Below are 14,374 nucleotides of genomic sequence, written 5' to 3'. Positions count from 1 at the left end.
AGAAGCTGGAACTAGGGCTATGCTTGCAGATTAATGAAATTGCAAGTATTTCCACAATAACATTTGTTTACAAAACTCTTGTAAGGACAAAGCCTTTGTTACTGTCTATTAAAATCTGAAGAGTCGAGAACAAGACACAATCATAAAATAGATTCTATAGTTTTCACTTGATTTCCCACTACCAAAAATTAAAAAGCAATAGGATCATAGAAGACTGCAAGTTTGCTCACTGCGTTACTCTTTGAACTTGTATTTGGTGTCACACTTTCAACAAGCTGTATGTTTTCAATAATCCCTAAATATAGATGTTTAAACACACCTGAAAATATTATGTGCTAGAAGTCAACTAAAAGTTATAATACATATGCACATTGCATCATGTGTAAATATTGCTTGCTTTGATATAAGTAACACCCAACTTCCCACAAGTTGAAAAAACAATGATGCTAGAACTCAGTTAAAATTATTTTCCTATTGGTTCCTTTACACAATCCAGTTTGAGTCTGGAATTAAAGTGAAATTTTAATCTCTGAGGTGTTCTTATTAGAAGTTCCATCCATATTTTGTTTCTTATTAATTTTCATACCAAATTGACTTTTTAGAAGTGAAAAATTAGCATGGCAATATATCCCAAAGTATAGAAAGCAAGTGCTTCTTGCACAAACTCTAAGTAATAAAGATTTTAAATGAGTTAGTTGATGATTCCAAAACCTTCATTTGTTGGCTCTTATTTGCTAAGAACACAGAGAATGGTAACTGGAAAACCTTTCTCTATCACCAAAGGCATTTAGGAGGCAAATCCTTTAATATTAAGATGGTGACATCCATTCACCCATCACCACACTTTAATACCCCAATGAGCCAAGACATAGATGGTAATAAGGATAGTACAGAATTCACAATTTTACAGAAGGAATGGCATTTTAAGAAAAAACGAATCATCTTGATTTTAGAGGGAAGCACAATCCACATTAGAAAGTTACATGCCTCTCTTCTCTAGTTTTTATTTCTTGGGTTTAGCAATTACTAGGGACGAAATAATGCTATATCATGTAAATACAAACTGGAAGTACACATTTTGTAAAGTTCTAACTCAAAACTAACAGAATTTATTCATTTCATAACTTTGCAGGAAAACATATATTTCATACTTGAACAAATACATGTATTTTATAGCCCATTGGAGAGTGACAGTTATAAGCAATTTAATATTTAACTACCCCACTTAATCCTGAATTGAATGACCAAATGACTACTGCCTTCGTTGGGTCACAGAACAAAGGAGGAGAGAAAGATGCACACAGCTGTTTTAATAAAGTTGGGGTAAGTAGACCACAGACTGAACATTCAATATTCCTTGAGGAAGGAGTGGCCTTAAAGTTTACTGGATGCTGACTTGATAACCAGGCATAGGACTGCAGGAAATACTTTGTTGTGAATAATTTATCTGTGACTTCCCAAGTCAAGAGCGCAGTCTTGGGATCTGCTTGTGAAGTGCAGCAACATCATAACCCATATTCAAGGTGCATTGTAAAGTTATGCCTCATGAATTTTAATACCATACTTTCTAGCTGAGCATACATTTGTGTCTTGCCTCTGTTCTGAACCGAAGAAATGCTGAACCTAATGAATCTTCCTTGTGTGCACTCAGTACCAATCTCCATGCAATTTCTATGGGCATAACTTTCTGTTCAATTCCTTCGCACTTTGTAAAGCATCAAAACCATAGCAAAAGTTTCCTTCTTTATGTTCTTCCTTTTGAACTCTTAGTTGCCAAGTTATTTCTCTGCTGAAACAAACATGCCTCAGAACTTTTCTAAAAAGAGGTGTGATTAATATATATATTCTCTTTTTTTAAATGTTCTAACTAAAATGGCTGAAGGACTTTCCTCTCCAGTTCAAAAAGTCAAAACCAACTGTACCAAATTAAATGAGCCTCAAACAATCCTTCACCCATCAAAAAAAGCAGAATAACTCCAAATTAATCCCAATTTTCTTTAAAAAAGCAGATCAAACCAATTTTAACTATTGTGAAAAATGTACTTGACAAAAATTGTGACACTATCATTAATAATGCTTATTTTATGAGCTTGGTAGAACAAGACCCCTGGTACTCAAATAGTAAACCAGCAATAACAACAAAGACCTGTACATAAAGAGGTTACAATTTACCCAGAAAAGATACAAAGAAATAGTTGGGAATTGATGGGAAGAGTGTTTTGTAGCCCAGATTTTACAGTGAACTACATGTTCACTAATCAAAACTATTCTGTTACTTGAACCATGGTATTTTCTACTAATAAAGGTATAATCAAATGTTCAGTTGAATGAACTATTTTAACAAGCTTTGACAGAGGATGCTATACTGCAAAGGTTTTAAATCAGTATATGCAATATTATATAGAACAGCTATGCATTTACTAAGTAAACATATAAAATTGTTCATATAGTACTCACTATGTGATACAGAGCCTGCAAAAATAAAACACGAGATCTAGGCACAGAAGGGAATCTGTGTTATCATTTCTATTTACAACTGTGTAGAATGGTTTGACTTGAAACAGCTGGGATTGTCTATCTAATTGATTCAAATGTGCATTCAACTTGTTTAGATCATTGAGTTGATTATGTAAATGAGCTTTCTATGGAAGATGATGAGTATGTTTTTTTTCCCTTGGGTTCTAGTATGGTGTAATGATGATAAAAAAATTTTCACCAAGAAAATAGCAGCAGAGTTTAAGACAACCATTCGCCTCTGATGGTGAAACAGCAGCTATGTGAAAGCCTGTGTTCCTCTTTTCCCAAATGAGCTATTAGATAATTTGATTTACATAGAAGAAGAGGAGTTTGAAGGTTTTTAGACCTATCCAGTGTCATCATAAAAACAAAAAATAAAATGGTTTGATACAGATAAAATTCTGTAGATCCTCAACTACAAATTAATTATTCACTATATAATTTTTTATATCACTGTGAAAGGTATAGGAATCTACCATGTTTTTGGGTCAGGGTGCATCATGGGATCCCGATGGAGTATGAACTGATTTGCACCTTCACTGATTGCAAGAACAATTTATAGCCATAAATTGGGTTTAGAAATAGGAGAAATTGGAGCTTAGTAGCCTTGTGCGTGCTACACAGAAGCTTTAGAATAATTTTGGATATCACTCAGAGATGTCAGATTTCCTAAAAAATAATTTCACAATTAATTTACTACTCTTCTAGAATTGAATCTCACCAAGGGAAAATAAAGACCTACTTCCAAATGAATAGATGGAATTCTAGATAAAACTCTTTTAAAGATATTATATCCCTAAGCATGTTTGGTGCTATTACCCTTTAGACTGTGAACTTTTGGGTTTATAATCCTGGTAGACTAATAACAAATAGATTCTAAACAGATTAACATATGAAATCAGAAACATTCATTTAAAAGCAGGAAGGAAAATTAATATTGAAAGGGGATTAATTTGATAGTCTCCATCTTTTTTATTTACAATAATTATAAAATAAAAGCATACCTGGTACATAATCACATACTTGATATTTTTACTAGTCTTTACACTTGAACCGCTGGAAGCCAAAATTTTTGCTGGAAAGATGAGTAGTTCTCAATTTTTTCTGATTTATAGATGTTTCAAGTTGCTGGTTTCCAATTTTAATTTCCCAACTTCAGGTATGGTGGGTTTTTTTTTTTTTAATTTCTTCAGTGCTCAAATAAAGTAACTTAAAACAATTACATATCATTTAAGGGATAGACGTTAGTAACTAACTTAATGACATCTTTTAAGACTAGGAACTGGCACCATGTCAACTATGAATTTTTGCATTTAAGTGTTTTATAAATCAGAATATCAGACTAATTTAAATACTGTCTCATTGGTGTTCCTAGCAGATTGCACTTCTAGAAGCGTATGTTGCAGTTAGACTAGCAAGCTCTATATACAGCAGCAACAGTGGAAATTAAAGAATGAACACAATAGTCTGGAGTTGTCTGGCTGAGTTTATTGCCATTAACTTCTTTGCTTTTTTTGCATTTAGACCAGAAAAGAATTTAACACTCTGCTTTCAAAGGATTCAACATTTTCATAATGTAACTGTCACTGTTGAGTCCAAGTCTCCTGATTTTTTCTAGACATAATATCAGTGGGTAGAGAGTGTAAAATACTGTGGCTCAAGAATCAAGCCTATAGTTTCTTTTATTAAGACAAAAAGCAGTTTTGCTAAACAAAACTCTTTAGCAATTTCTGAGGTACACAACTTATTAACCAAAACTATTTTCCTTTTAAATCACAAGAGTTTTCCTCCTCTTTGAACTTGTGCCTCCTTTTTTTGGAGTGTTAAATGGTTTATCTTCCAAGCTGTCCTGGAAAAATCTCTGGTTTCAGTACAGGGAAGCAGCGTCCATTATTTACAGTACAATAAAACTTATCCTTGGTCACTAAAGAGCTAAGGTATTTGATTGAAATTTATTTTTATAATTAATATATGAAAAGAATCATTATAATAGATAGAAAAATATATTCACAAACATGGATGGATACAGAATCTGTGATTTCCAGTAAGACATAAACACAGAGCCATTGAACATATTTTTTTGCCAAACAGCCCTCATGGCTTGGCTACCTGTGGGTATTCAGGGTATATTTCTGTGACTAATTCATTTTTCATGTTCACCCTTGACATAAGTCTTTAAACTTCACACATGCTTGGAGTCCTATTTTTTATGGTATCTCCGATAGACAGAATCCAGTCTTCTGAGGAGTCTCTAAGGTAATTTCCATTTGAAGCCATTACTATTCAATGACGATAGTAACTTAGGAGGCCAGAGATCACTCACTGCAAGCTTCACTGCTACTGAACTCATGCCAGTCATGAGTACTACAGATGTTTATTCTATCAGCAGATGGAAACTTCATGGGTCATTTTTCCTCCTTCCCAAGGGTAAATGTCAGTTTGTTTGAGACTCGAAAACTTGCTTTCTTGTCACTAGGTCAAAACTCTGACCTAATCAGTAACAGCAACATTTTAGGTTAGACATTAGGGAATCTTTTGATACATTAGCTGCTGACTCAAGCATATGTCCATGAAACCAGGGAAATATTCCTTTCCCCTTTGAGACTCAGGTTCCATCTTGCATGTTTGATATCAAGGCTGTGCAATGTACAGTCATTTTTAGCAGAAGTCATGTCATTTTTGCCTTTGAGAACAGCTTTAATGGACCACGGATGAGCCATCAGAAAAAAAGTAAATTGAGTCTAACATGAATTCATGGTGTACCTATATAAGGTACACTATGAATAACTCTGCACTAACATATTTTAAAATTTAGAATAAAGTACCTGTTAAGTATGCTCAATAGAAGCATAAGAGCATTCCTCCTTTACTTCCCCAGTACAGCATTAAAATCAGACAAGCACATTTCAGAGACAAGTTATTTTTTTCCTAATCTAAAAAGATCTGGAAACTGATAGAAATCACAGCTCAGGGTTCAGAGGTCAAATGACTGGCCAGTTGACTGTAACTAAGTAAATGAAGGTACAGCTCAAAAATCTTCCCTTATTGAATATGCTGCCAGAATTGATTGGACATTGTGGGTGCAGTGCTACGTGTCACATACACTGGTATGTCTCTGAGCATGTCATGTACTGCATAACAAGAGGAAATGGATAAAGAGAGGTTTAAGGTCCAGTTCCTCTGCTTTTCAGACTGCTCTGAAATTGAAAATACTGAAATTACCACACCATTAACATGCCTCCGGTCTACTTGGAGCATCCAGTTGTTTGAAATTAAAAGGCATGGTCCTCTATATCCTCATACAGCCCACAGTTTCTCTCCAAATATGCTGAAGTTATACAAAAAATAAATGAATTAAAACTATTTTTTTTGTAAAGCCACTTACAACACCTCTCATAATTGATAGCTTTATTTTATGCATGTGTCCTTCAGATCTAAAAGGGCAAGGAGGTTAAATTTAACAATGTTTTACTTCATCTGACTCTAAAAAATGACAAACTATTAGAACAACTATGTAAAAAACATAGCATCTACTCTGCTAGCTTGCAAGTTCTGGTTTTGATTGTTGCTGCCATAACTCCATTTTACTAGGGCACAATAACATTAAAGTTGGTAAGAGTTATAATCCTGTAAATACTGGTCTGTGCAAACAAGATCTTTTGGAATGGAATCAAAGTTGATTCCATGTTTTCACACTCCAACAGAAAAGCTGTATTTACAGTTACATTATTCTGCTGCATATTTGCTGCCTGATCCCAGGGCCTGAGTAACAGCAAAGTTTTATTCAAGACAGTCACCTGGATTTGGCAGGCATGTTAGCTTTTGAATGCTATGCACCACTGCCTATTTCTAGAGGCATTTTATTATCATCCCTGCTACTTGCCTGCTGTTGGATCTTGGAAAAGTTACTCCCCATATCTATAATTCATTTTCCCCATTTCTGAAAATGGAATATGGCCACTAATCAGTACAGCACTTTGGGATACTGCAGTTCATTGGCCAGGGGTGAAACAGTATTATTATTACTATAGAGTCATATATATATTACTGTGTGTCTGGTGCTTTACTGAGTTGTCCAAACAATCTATGTCTTGTGATTACAAGCACTGTAACTTCCTGAAATACAACTGAGAAATAAACTTGAGCCCAATCTTAAACCCTTAATGTACTACTAATTAAAAAGGCAGTACTTGTATTAAGAACTGTTCCTTAGGAGGATAGGTTTATAGGACCAGGCTTTTATTGTAAGGAATAAAACACTGAAAATGTGTTTTTAATTCTTCATGCAGGTCATGACTACTTATAATAAATACATACATATATATGCATATAGATTTAAAAAATAACATTTCTGAGAACCAACTGTCCAGTTGCCTATAGGATGTTTCAATTCTGCAAGTTCAATCCCAGGTATACATTCATCTCACCTAGAAATTGCAACAAATGTACACAGCTGGGTTGCTAACAATCTGAATTTTACTGTATTTCAAAGTATTCCTCAAGAAATATTTTAGCACAGTTATTGTATATGATCTTACTTTATCCTGTATTTAACAATGGAACATTGTTTCATTTTCAAATATGTGAAGTCTAATCCTTTGCCTCTAGATAACCCAACTTGTTACAATTTCAGGGAAAAAGTTTCTTATTTTCTGAGAATTTTCTTCACATTATTTGTTTTCAGAACTCCGGGTTACAGGGCCATATTCTTATCTTTTGCATCTTAACATTGTCCCTGAAGAAATTTGATTCCATTTTACTTCAGACTCCGTAAAACTTGCAACTGCCGATGTTCTAGTCTGAAGAAAAATGTACCAAAAATCCTCAGACAAATATAGATTTCAGAGAGCACTCAAGATTCCAGATCTATCAGAATTGAAATCAAAGGCATGGTAACTGCTACTATCTGGAATCTTACTCAGATCCTACAGAACACAATGGAACAGATCAAAGGGAGTTGACTGTTGAATCTCAGTGCATAAATGGAGTTCTAGTTCTTAAATTTTTCTGCTCAAACTATGGAAAAGCTAATTAGGGAATTTCCAGAAGTATTATTTTTTTAGTTTTAACATTTAGAAAATCCCTTGTGTTAATATACTCCCCACATTACCCATTTTGTAATTAAGAGAAGAATGTATTTATTACAGTTTCTAAAATTCTACCAAACAAGTTTCTTTAGAGTTTTGTCTCAGGAAACCATATACAAAGTTTACAGAGATCACATAAAATAATCAGAAATGTTTTCGAGTGCTTTGCTGGCCGAAATAAACACTGGAGCAGAGAAAAAATATGGACTTTTGTATGTTACTTTACGTATTATATTAAAAAGCAAAAAGAAAGACAAAACCAACTTAAAAGATGAAGAAATTGCACTGGACTTTTTGAGCAGATGCAAGACATTGTAAGCAATCTGTTTCTTAGAAGGAAAGATGTCACCAGTCATATATCCAGGATGTAGATGCTGAGATATCTTTCTTCAGGACTAATTATTTGTAATTAATGGGAAATCGAATGAAAAGAAAATTAAATATTAGGTGGTTACCCTAACTTCTGAATGACTTAACCCTCCTCCTTATAATGAAGAAGCAACTCAGAAAAACAGCAATAGAGAAATCACAAAAACCAGATGACAATTTTTCATTCCAGCACTATACTGGATATTACATATAACAAAGGTTCATCAGTAAGGAGAGGTCTCCAGCCTGGAGAGAAAATGAGCCTGTGAAATTGTGAAGATTATAAAGATTCTCGCTGGGGTCTAGCAGGTGTTGATATCCACTGTCATAAATATACTTGAAGTAATGAGAGAATTAAGACAGTGTATACACAAGCAATATAGTAGTCAAAAACATAGGGAATTGATTGACCTTTAAGTACAAGAAAATAGAATTTAAAAGGAAGAGAGTAAAACTACTTTCAATCAGTGCTCTCCTACTGGAATCAAATCACATATGAATGAGAGCTGATGGTAATCATTCTAAATCAGAGCTAGAAATTTTAGAAAAGCTGTAAAGAAAGCAAAAAGACATGGAAAGAAGTCCACAGCTAGCAGAATAGAAGTCCACAGCTAGCAGAATGAGTGAGTATAAGACATGATTTTTACGTATATCAGGAACAAAACAGTTCTAGCAATAACTCTGATCCACAACTAAAAGCAAATAATAGAAATAATAAAAATGAAGAAATGTACATATCTGTGTCACAGGACAAAATGGAAATGTTTTCCATTCAGTAAAAGTGATAGAGCATGTTTTAAAATTGTACCAAAATTTGTCATTTTAACAACAGATCCATTTCTAATTTAAAGGAAGAAAAATGTCCAAACTACAAATAATTTAAAATCAGTTTGCAAAAGACAGCTCTGAAGTAATAAGACTGGATGGAACAGCTCTTTGAATAATGGAGAACTGTCCTAGATGGTGACGTATGTCTGCCACTGAAAATCTGAACAGCAAAATCTTCCTCCAAATGCATGCTGTAGTTGCTAAGAGAATTCAGTTATTGAAGTCCTCTTTGTATTATACAGAAACTGACAATGGTGGTTAATTTATCTCTTCTTTCTTTGTAAATGAATTAGTCTGAGAGGAACATTTGTAACATTTTGTAGCAGATCTAGAAGCCCAAGCTATGAATCAAACCTCCATGTGAAAGAAATCTGAGGCTATCACATTCAAGTACTTGATAGTAGGTGGGTAACACATGTGCCAATGATCACTTTTTGGCAATCTGAGATCAAACTCTTGGAGGGCCAGAACTTTATTCTTAGGACTACCTTGATTACAAAGAATTCTGAATGTCAAAAATGTAATAGTTGTTGATGGTGAAAAACCAAATGTGCCTTTTCTCCTTCTCTGAGATTTGCTTTTAGAAGTTATGAGGAGTCATGAGTCTACCTTAGAAACTGATCTACCCTGATATGATTAAAATGACTTGCAGAAAATAGCACAGTGATACAACAGCAAAACAAAACCAATAATGAGTGATAACACCCCTAGGAGAACACTGCTAGTGCAAAGAGGAGAGGCAGGTGATTTACAGTATTTCAGTGGCTCATTTACTTTTATTGGAATATCAATTAATCAGTGTGGCAAAAGAAAATTTGCTTCTCAAAACAGTTGAAAGAAAACATTCCTTCTTTATTTTTAAATTAAAGATGTGTAGAAATTCAAGGCAATACAAATACTGTGAAATGAATGTACTCTCCAGTACCAGAACAAAGAAGATACTGCTGCTCTTTGTCATGTTATTACCTTCCCACCCTGCAATTGATATGTCAAAATGTTAAATAGGAAAACAGTGCATAGATACCAGAAGCTGACAGATTAGATAGCAGCTGTTTGTTCACCCATGGTCTATGAATGAAAAAACCTGTATGTTCATGGTTAAGTAGAGACTAAAACCAAAAGAACCCCACTGAGAATATGAAATCTCAGCACTCCCCTAAAATAGCTCCCAGGCTGCAGAGGTGAAAAGGAAAGATTAGGTGATTGGTGAAACTTGTACATTATTTATTTTAAATTGAACTGACATTCCCACTATGCAGTAGGCAAAATTCACTCCAGTTCTATCAGAGCAATTCCTACAGGATTCATGAGGTGAATGTTTATTTCTTGTCTCCAAGTTGAATTTGGCTTGCTTTCTCCTCTTTCTCACCGAGCTAGAATTAGCTATGATCTATACATAATGATACACACATGTTCTATTGCTACATGCATGTTCATTTTGATTTTTTGATTTTACTCATTACATTTTTCTTCTGTTTTTGTAAATAAACTACGAGTCTTTGCAGCATACAAGAAACATGTAAACCCAGCCATTTGTAACTTCATGGCAAGTGTCTCAAACTAAAAGTCTGAACTATTTGTGAATGGGATTTGCTTTTTTTTTTTTTGGCTGTTCACATTTCTGCCATCTTCTACTTTTTCCATTTATTTATTAGAACCAGTATTTGCAAGCATGAAGGAAACAGGTACATGGCAACATTAATGGGAGGTCATTACATTGATGGGAAGGGTTTTACACACATAAGAAATAAATCAGATGAAAAATAGTAAGGCTTTTCTTAAACGTTTGCTCTTTCTTCATGAATTAATAATTGGTGGAAGATCTGCAGCCTGAAGAGGACTACTGATTTCCAGTTTTGAAAAGTGGATGATCATATTTCATGTATCTACTGAAATTAATTTATTAAGTTTACTGCTTTCACAGTACTGTAAAGGATTTTAATTTCAAAATTATTAAGAAAAAGCGACTCTACACTAAAATAAAAAGATTTATGGGATATGCAAAATCATTAAGCTTTTGCTTTTCTATGCTACTTACTGCATTTATCATTATTCTTAGTGTACAGCTCTGGTAAGCTAACTGAACAATTGCCAGCAGGAGTCTGAAGTCAGCTGGAGATGAAAGCTTGAAATGTAAGTGTTGTGTAAGAATACAGAACTACAGAAAAAGCTTCTAGCACTAAAAGATGAAACTGATCACTTTAGGTAGAAATCACGTGGCCACTTTTTTTTTTTTTTTCTTATTTCTCAGATGACACATTTGCAGGATCAGAGTTTTATCGAACTCTTCGTAGTAGGCATATGGACACTGTGCTTCCTAAGGTTAACTCTGCTTAGCAAAATGCTGCAAGTTTTCACAGCTGCTGAAATAGTCTTCCTTTTAGATAGTTGGATAGATATTCTCCTCCTATAAACACTACCTGGAGACTCAACCTTCAAAGCAGCTCATTATCAAAGATCTGTAAGAGGTCAGAAGAGACCCTGTAATTCTGTTTGGTCTCAAGAAACATACATTTCAAACTTACATAAGCTTTACTGACTCCTGTCCCAGAAATCTGTTTTTCTTGGAGGCTTATAGTATATAATATTGGGGGGCCCACACGGAGATGGGCTTGGGATGGCAAAAAATGAGGGTGCATGAAACACTTCTGTGTCTTAGAAAGTGTGAAGTAGTGGTCTGTTAGCTACTGATAGAAGTTCAGATGAGAAAGAGAACTGTTATCAAAGTTGCTGATAGTAATGTTACTATGTCAGATCCTGGGAGAGGCTGAGCATCTGCTGGTCATCCCCAGGGAGCAAAGAGACCATTTATATGTTTATAATCAAAGGTGTGGGATGTGACAAGGTGTAACAAAATTCATATGCTTTCCCAAAGGATCATGATTTCTTTCTTACTTCAATAGTATTTGTAAAATTCACTGAAAATCTTAGAAGATGCTGTAAGAGCAAAAAGGTATTACAGCACCAACTTGCATTCTTGCTTGACAACAAGGTTCTACAGCATTCATGTTTCAGCTATTTATGCATCTTGGCACTTACTCTGTGCTGTTATTTACACTTTATCTGCCAAAGTAGACAGATTTCTTCACCTATAAGAGAAGGTGTTTTGGGATTGTTGTTTTTTGATTTTGGTGACAGATTGTAAGCGTTCTGAGAATAATCCAAATCCCACTATTTTGATATTTATAATTTTTTTGTGTCCAGAAGGAAAGAAGAACTTTATTAGTTTTTTGCTTTAGTCAAAAGCTAAAAGTATTCCTACATTACAGTGACTCTCCAGAAAAATAATCAAAAAAAAAATAATCTCAGTTGTGAGTCAGAGTTTAACTGCCACTTTATTTTACTTATTCTTATTTTATCCATCTTTGCAGATGGTTGCCTGAATCTAAACTGAGTAATAAGTGATAATACCACAACATGTCACCAGGATCCAATGCAAGTCACCTCAACCTCAAAATAAATTGCTTGTCATGAGAAAGAGACACGGCACAAGCTAAAGGGTGATGTATTCAATACTATTTTAAGATGTGATGTTTTGCACAGGGCAGCATAAGAAATTCCATAAAAGAGGTTACAGGCACAATCCTACAACAGGAATCACAGTACAGTACTGAGGTGGTATATGAACTTTAGCAGATCAGGTGCAGTTTGTAATACATGCATCTGGCTACATTCTACTCCAACATTAGAGAAAACAAGAAAACATTGTCTTTGTGGGAGAAATGTGACAACAGTGTATACACATAAACATCTCCTCAGATGCAGAGAGTATTTAATTACGAGCTTGTAATTTTGAACTCTTTATATGTTACAAGAGGTTAATTCCTTCTCAGTGTGTGTTTTTTCTTAAGTTCTCATCTAGGCAAGGGAAAGCTTATCTTTTGCTGCATATCAGTGAGATATGAATTCTATTCAGCATCACACTTCCATTTTTAAGCAACTGTGATGCTATAATAAGGTACTCACACAGCAGCATGCTCTGCATACCAATGGCTACATTTCTTATGCAGGCTCACTTCTACCCATTGGAACTGAGAGTTCTTCCAAAAAAGCAATGCAAATTATTGCATTTGCTGTTGGGCCATATAACAGAACTTCACAGAAATGAATAAGGAAAACAAAGCTCTTTTTCTCAGCCTTTACAAAACTGTCAGCATGCTACCTGAATTTTATTTCGGGCACTGCAGACATACAGGTCACTGAGGCTTGCCAGAGGATACAGGATGGAGGACAGAGGACCTTTTTACTGACAGATTCCTTAGCTTGAATGTGCCCTTCTCATCTTGTATTTGAATAGAGGAGAATATTCTTAGGTCAAGAAAGGAATAAACCCCTGTTTTCACTCAGTTCAATGTTGACAGAGTTGGAATAGCTGACTTGCTGCTTTAGTTCACTTGTCCTAATAACCTGTCTGTACAACAGCATAATTTTCCACTAACACAAGACAAATGTGATGATGTCTGTATGAACACCTTAATCTGTCAAGATGGAACTTAAGCTCAGTTCCCCAAGGTCACATCCCGTAAAACCAGTTAAGCTCAGTTGTGAAGTAATACCATTGAGTCAATGCAACTAGTCAGGCACCTGAGACAAAGCCCATCCTTCTGTGCTCTGCTGGATGCCTCACAGCTGCTAGCATAGGCCCTAGCATGGATGTTTCCTCTTTGTCTCCTCATCTGGCTAATGGAAAACAAACCAAGCCTTTCTTTTCCCCTTTAAAGACAAATGCTTCCTGTCAAAGGAACAAGGAAGTTAGTGGGACTGGAGGGTTCCTATTTGCAGAAGTGGGGTGGGGGTAGAGGCTGTCTGTCATCTCCCCTAGCTTCAAATCCCTTTTTCAGATTCAAGGTCTGGATGCTGGACAATGCAGAGGACAGAATAACCTTTACGCTTTAAAAGAGAACTTGGTTTCACACCTGCAAAATGGAATATTAATAGGCAAGATGCTTCTTGCAATGGCATCCCTTTATGACCAATGACTGGTACTCCTAAGTGTGTCTATGAGAAAAAATAATAAGGATCCTTGAGAGTGTTGTAAGGTATATTTTCCCAGTAAGGTAACCATTTATATCTGAAAAGGCCTTTGCATTAAATGTGGTAAAATGATCTTTTAACTTCCACCAAACCCACATTTTTTCAATGGCAGTCTCATTTACGGCAATAGCAGCCCAGTGCTGCATTTGCAGGGGTGGAGGTTAAATGTAACTGACTTGGTTCAGCTCAGATACAAGAATGTTGTTTACAAGCAGAATCAACAAACCCATCCTAACAAGACTCTAGGGTGCAAATTAGGGATAAGAAGAAAAATCTCCCAATTAAAATTTTCCTAAAGGTTGAGTGCTTAAAGCCATTGCACATTGTGGTCAGATCTGGATGCAAAACCAAAACAAAACCCCCAAACCCTCTTAGTTGTGATGAGGCTAAGAGAGAACAACAGAGGGAGTACATTCAGAGCCAGACAGACCATAAGCAACCTGTTCTAATAATAGGTATGTGTCTAGACTTAAGGCCAAGTTCTGAGAAACTACTATTGTTGAAATCAATGAGAACTCTGCTGAGGAAAAAGGAAAAAA

This window comes from Strix uralensis, chromosome 6 (genome assembly GCF_047716275.1).
Source record: "Strix uralensis isolate ZFMK-TIS-50842 chromosome 6, bStrUra1, whole genome shotgun sequence".
NCBI lineage: Eukaryota > Metazoa > Chordata > Aves > Strigiformes > Strigidae > Strix > Strix uralensis.
Note: the sequence above shows the minus strand (reverse complement) of the source record.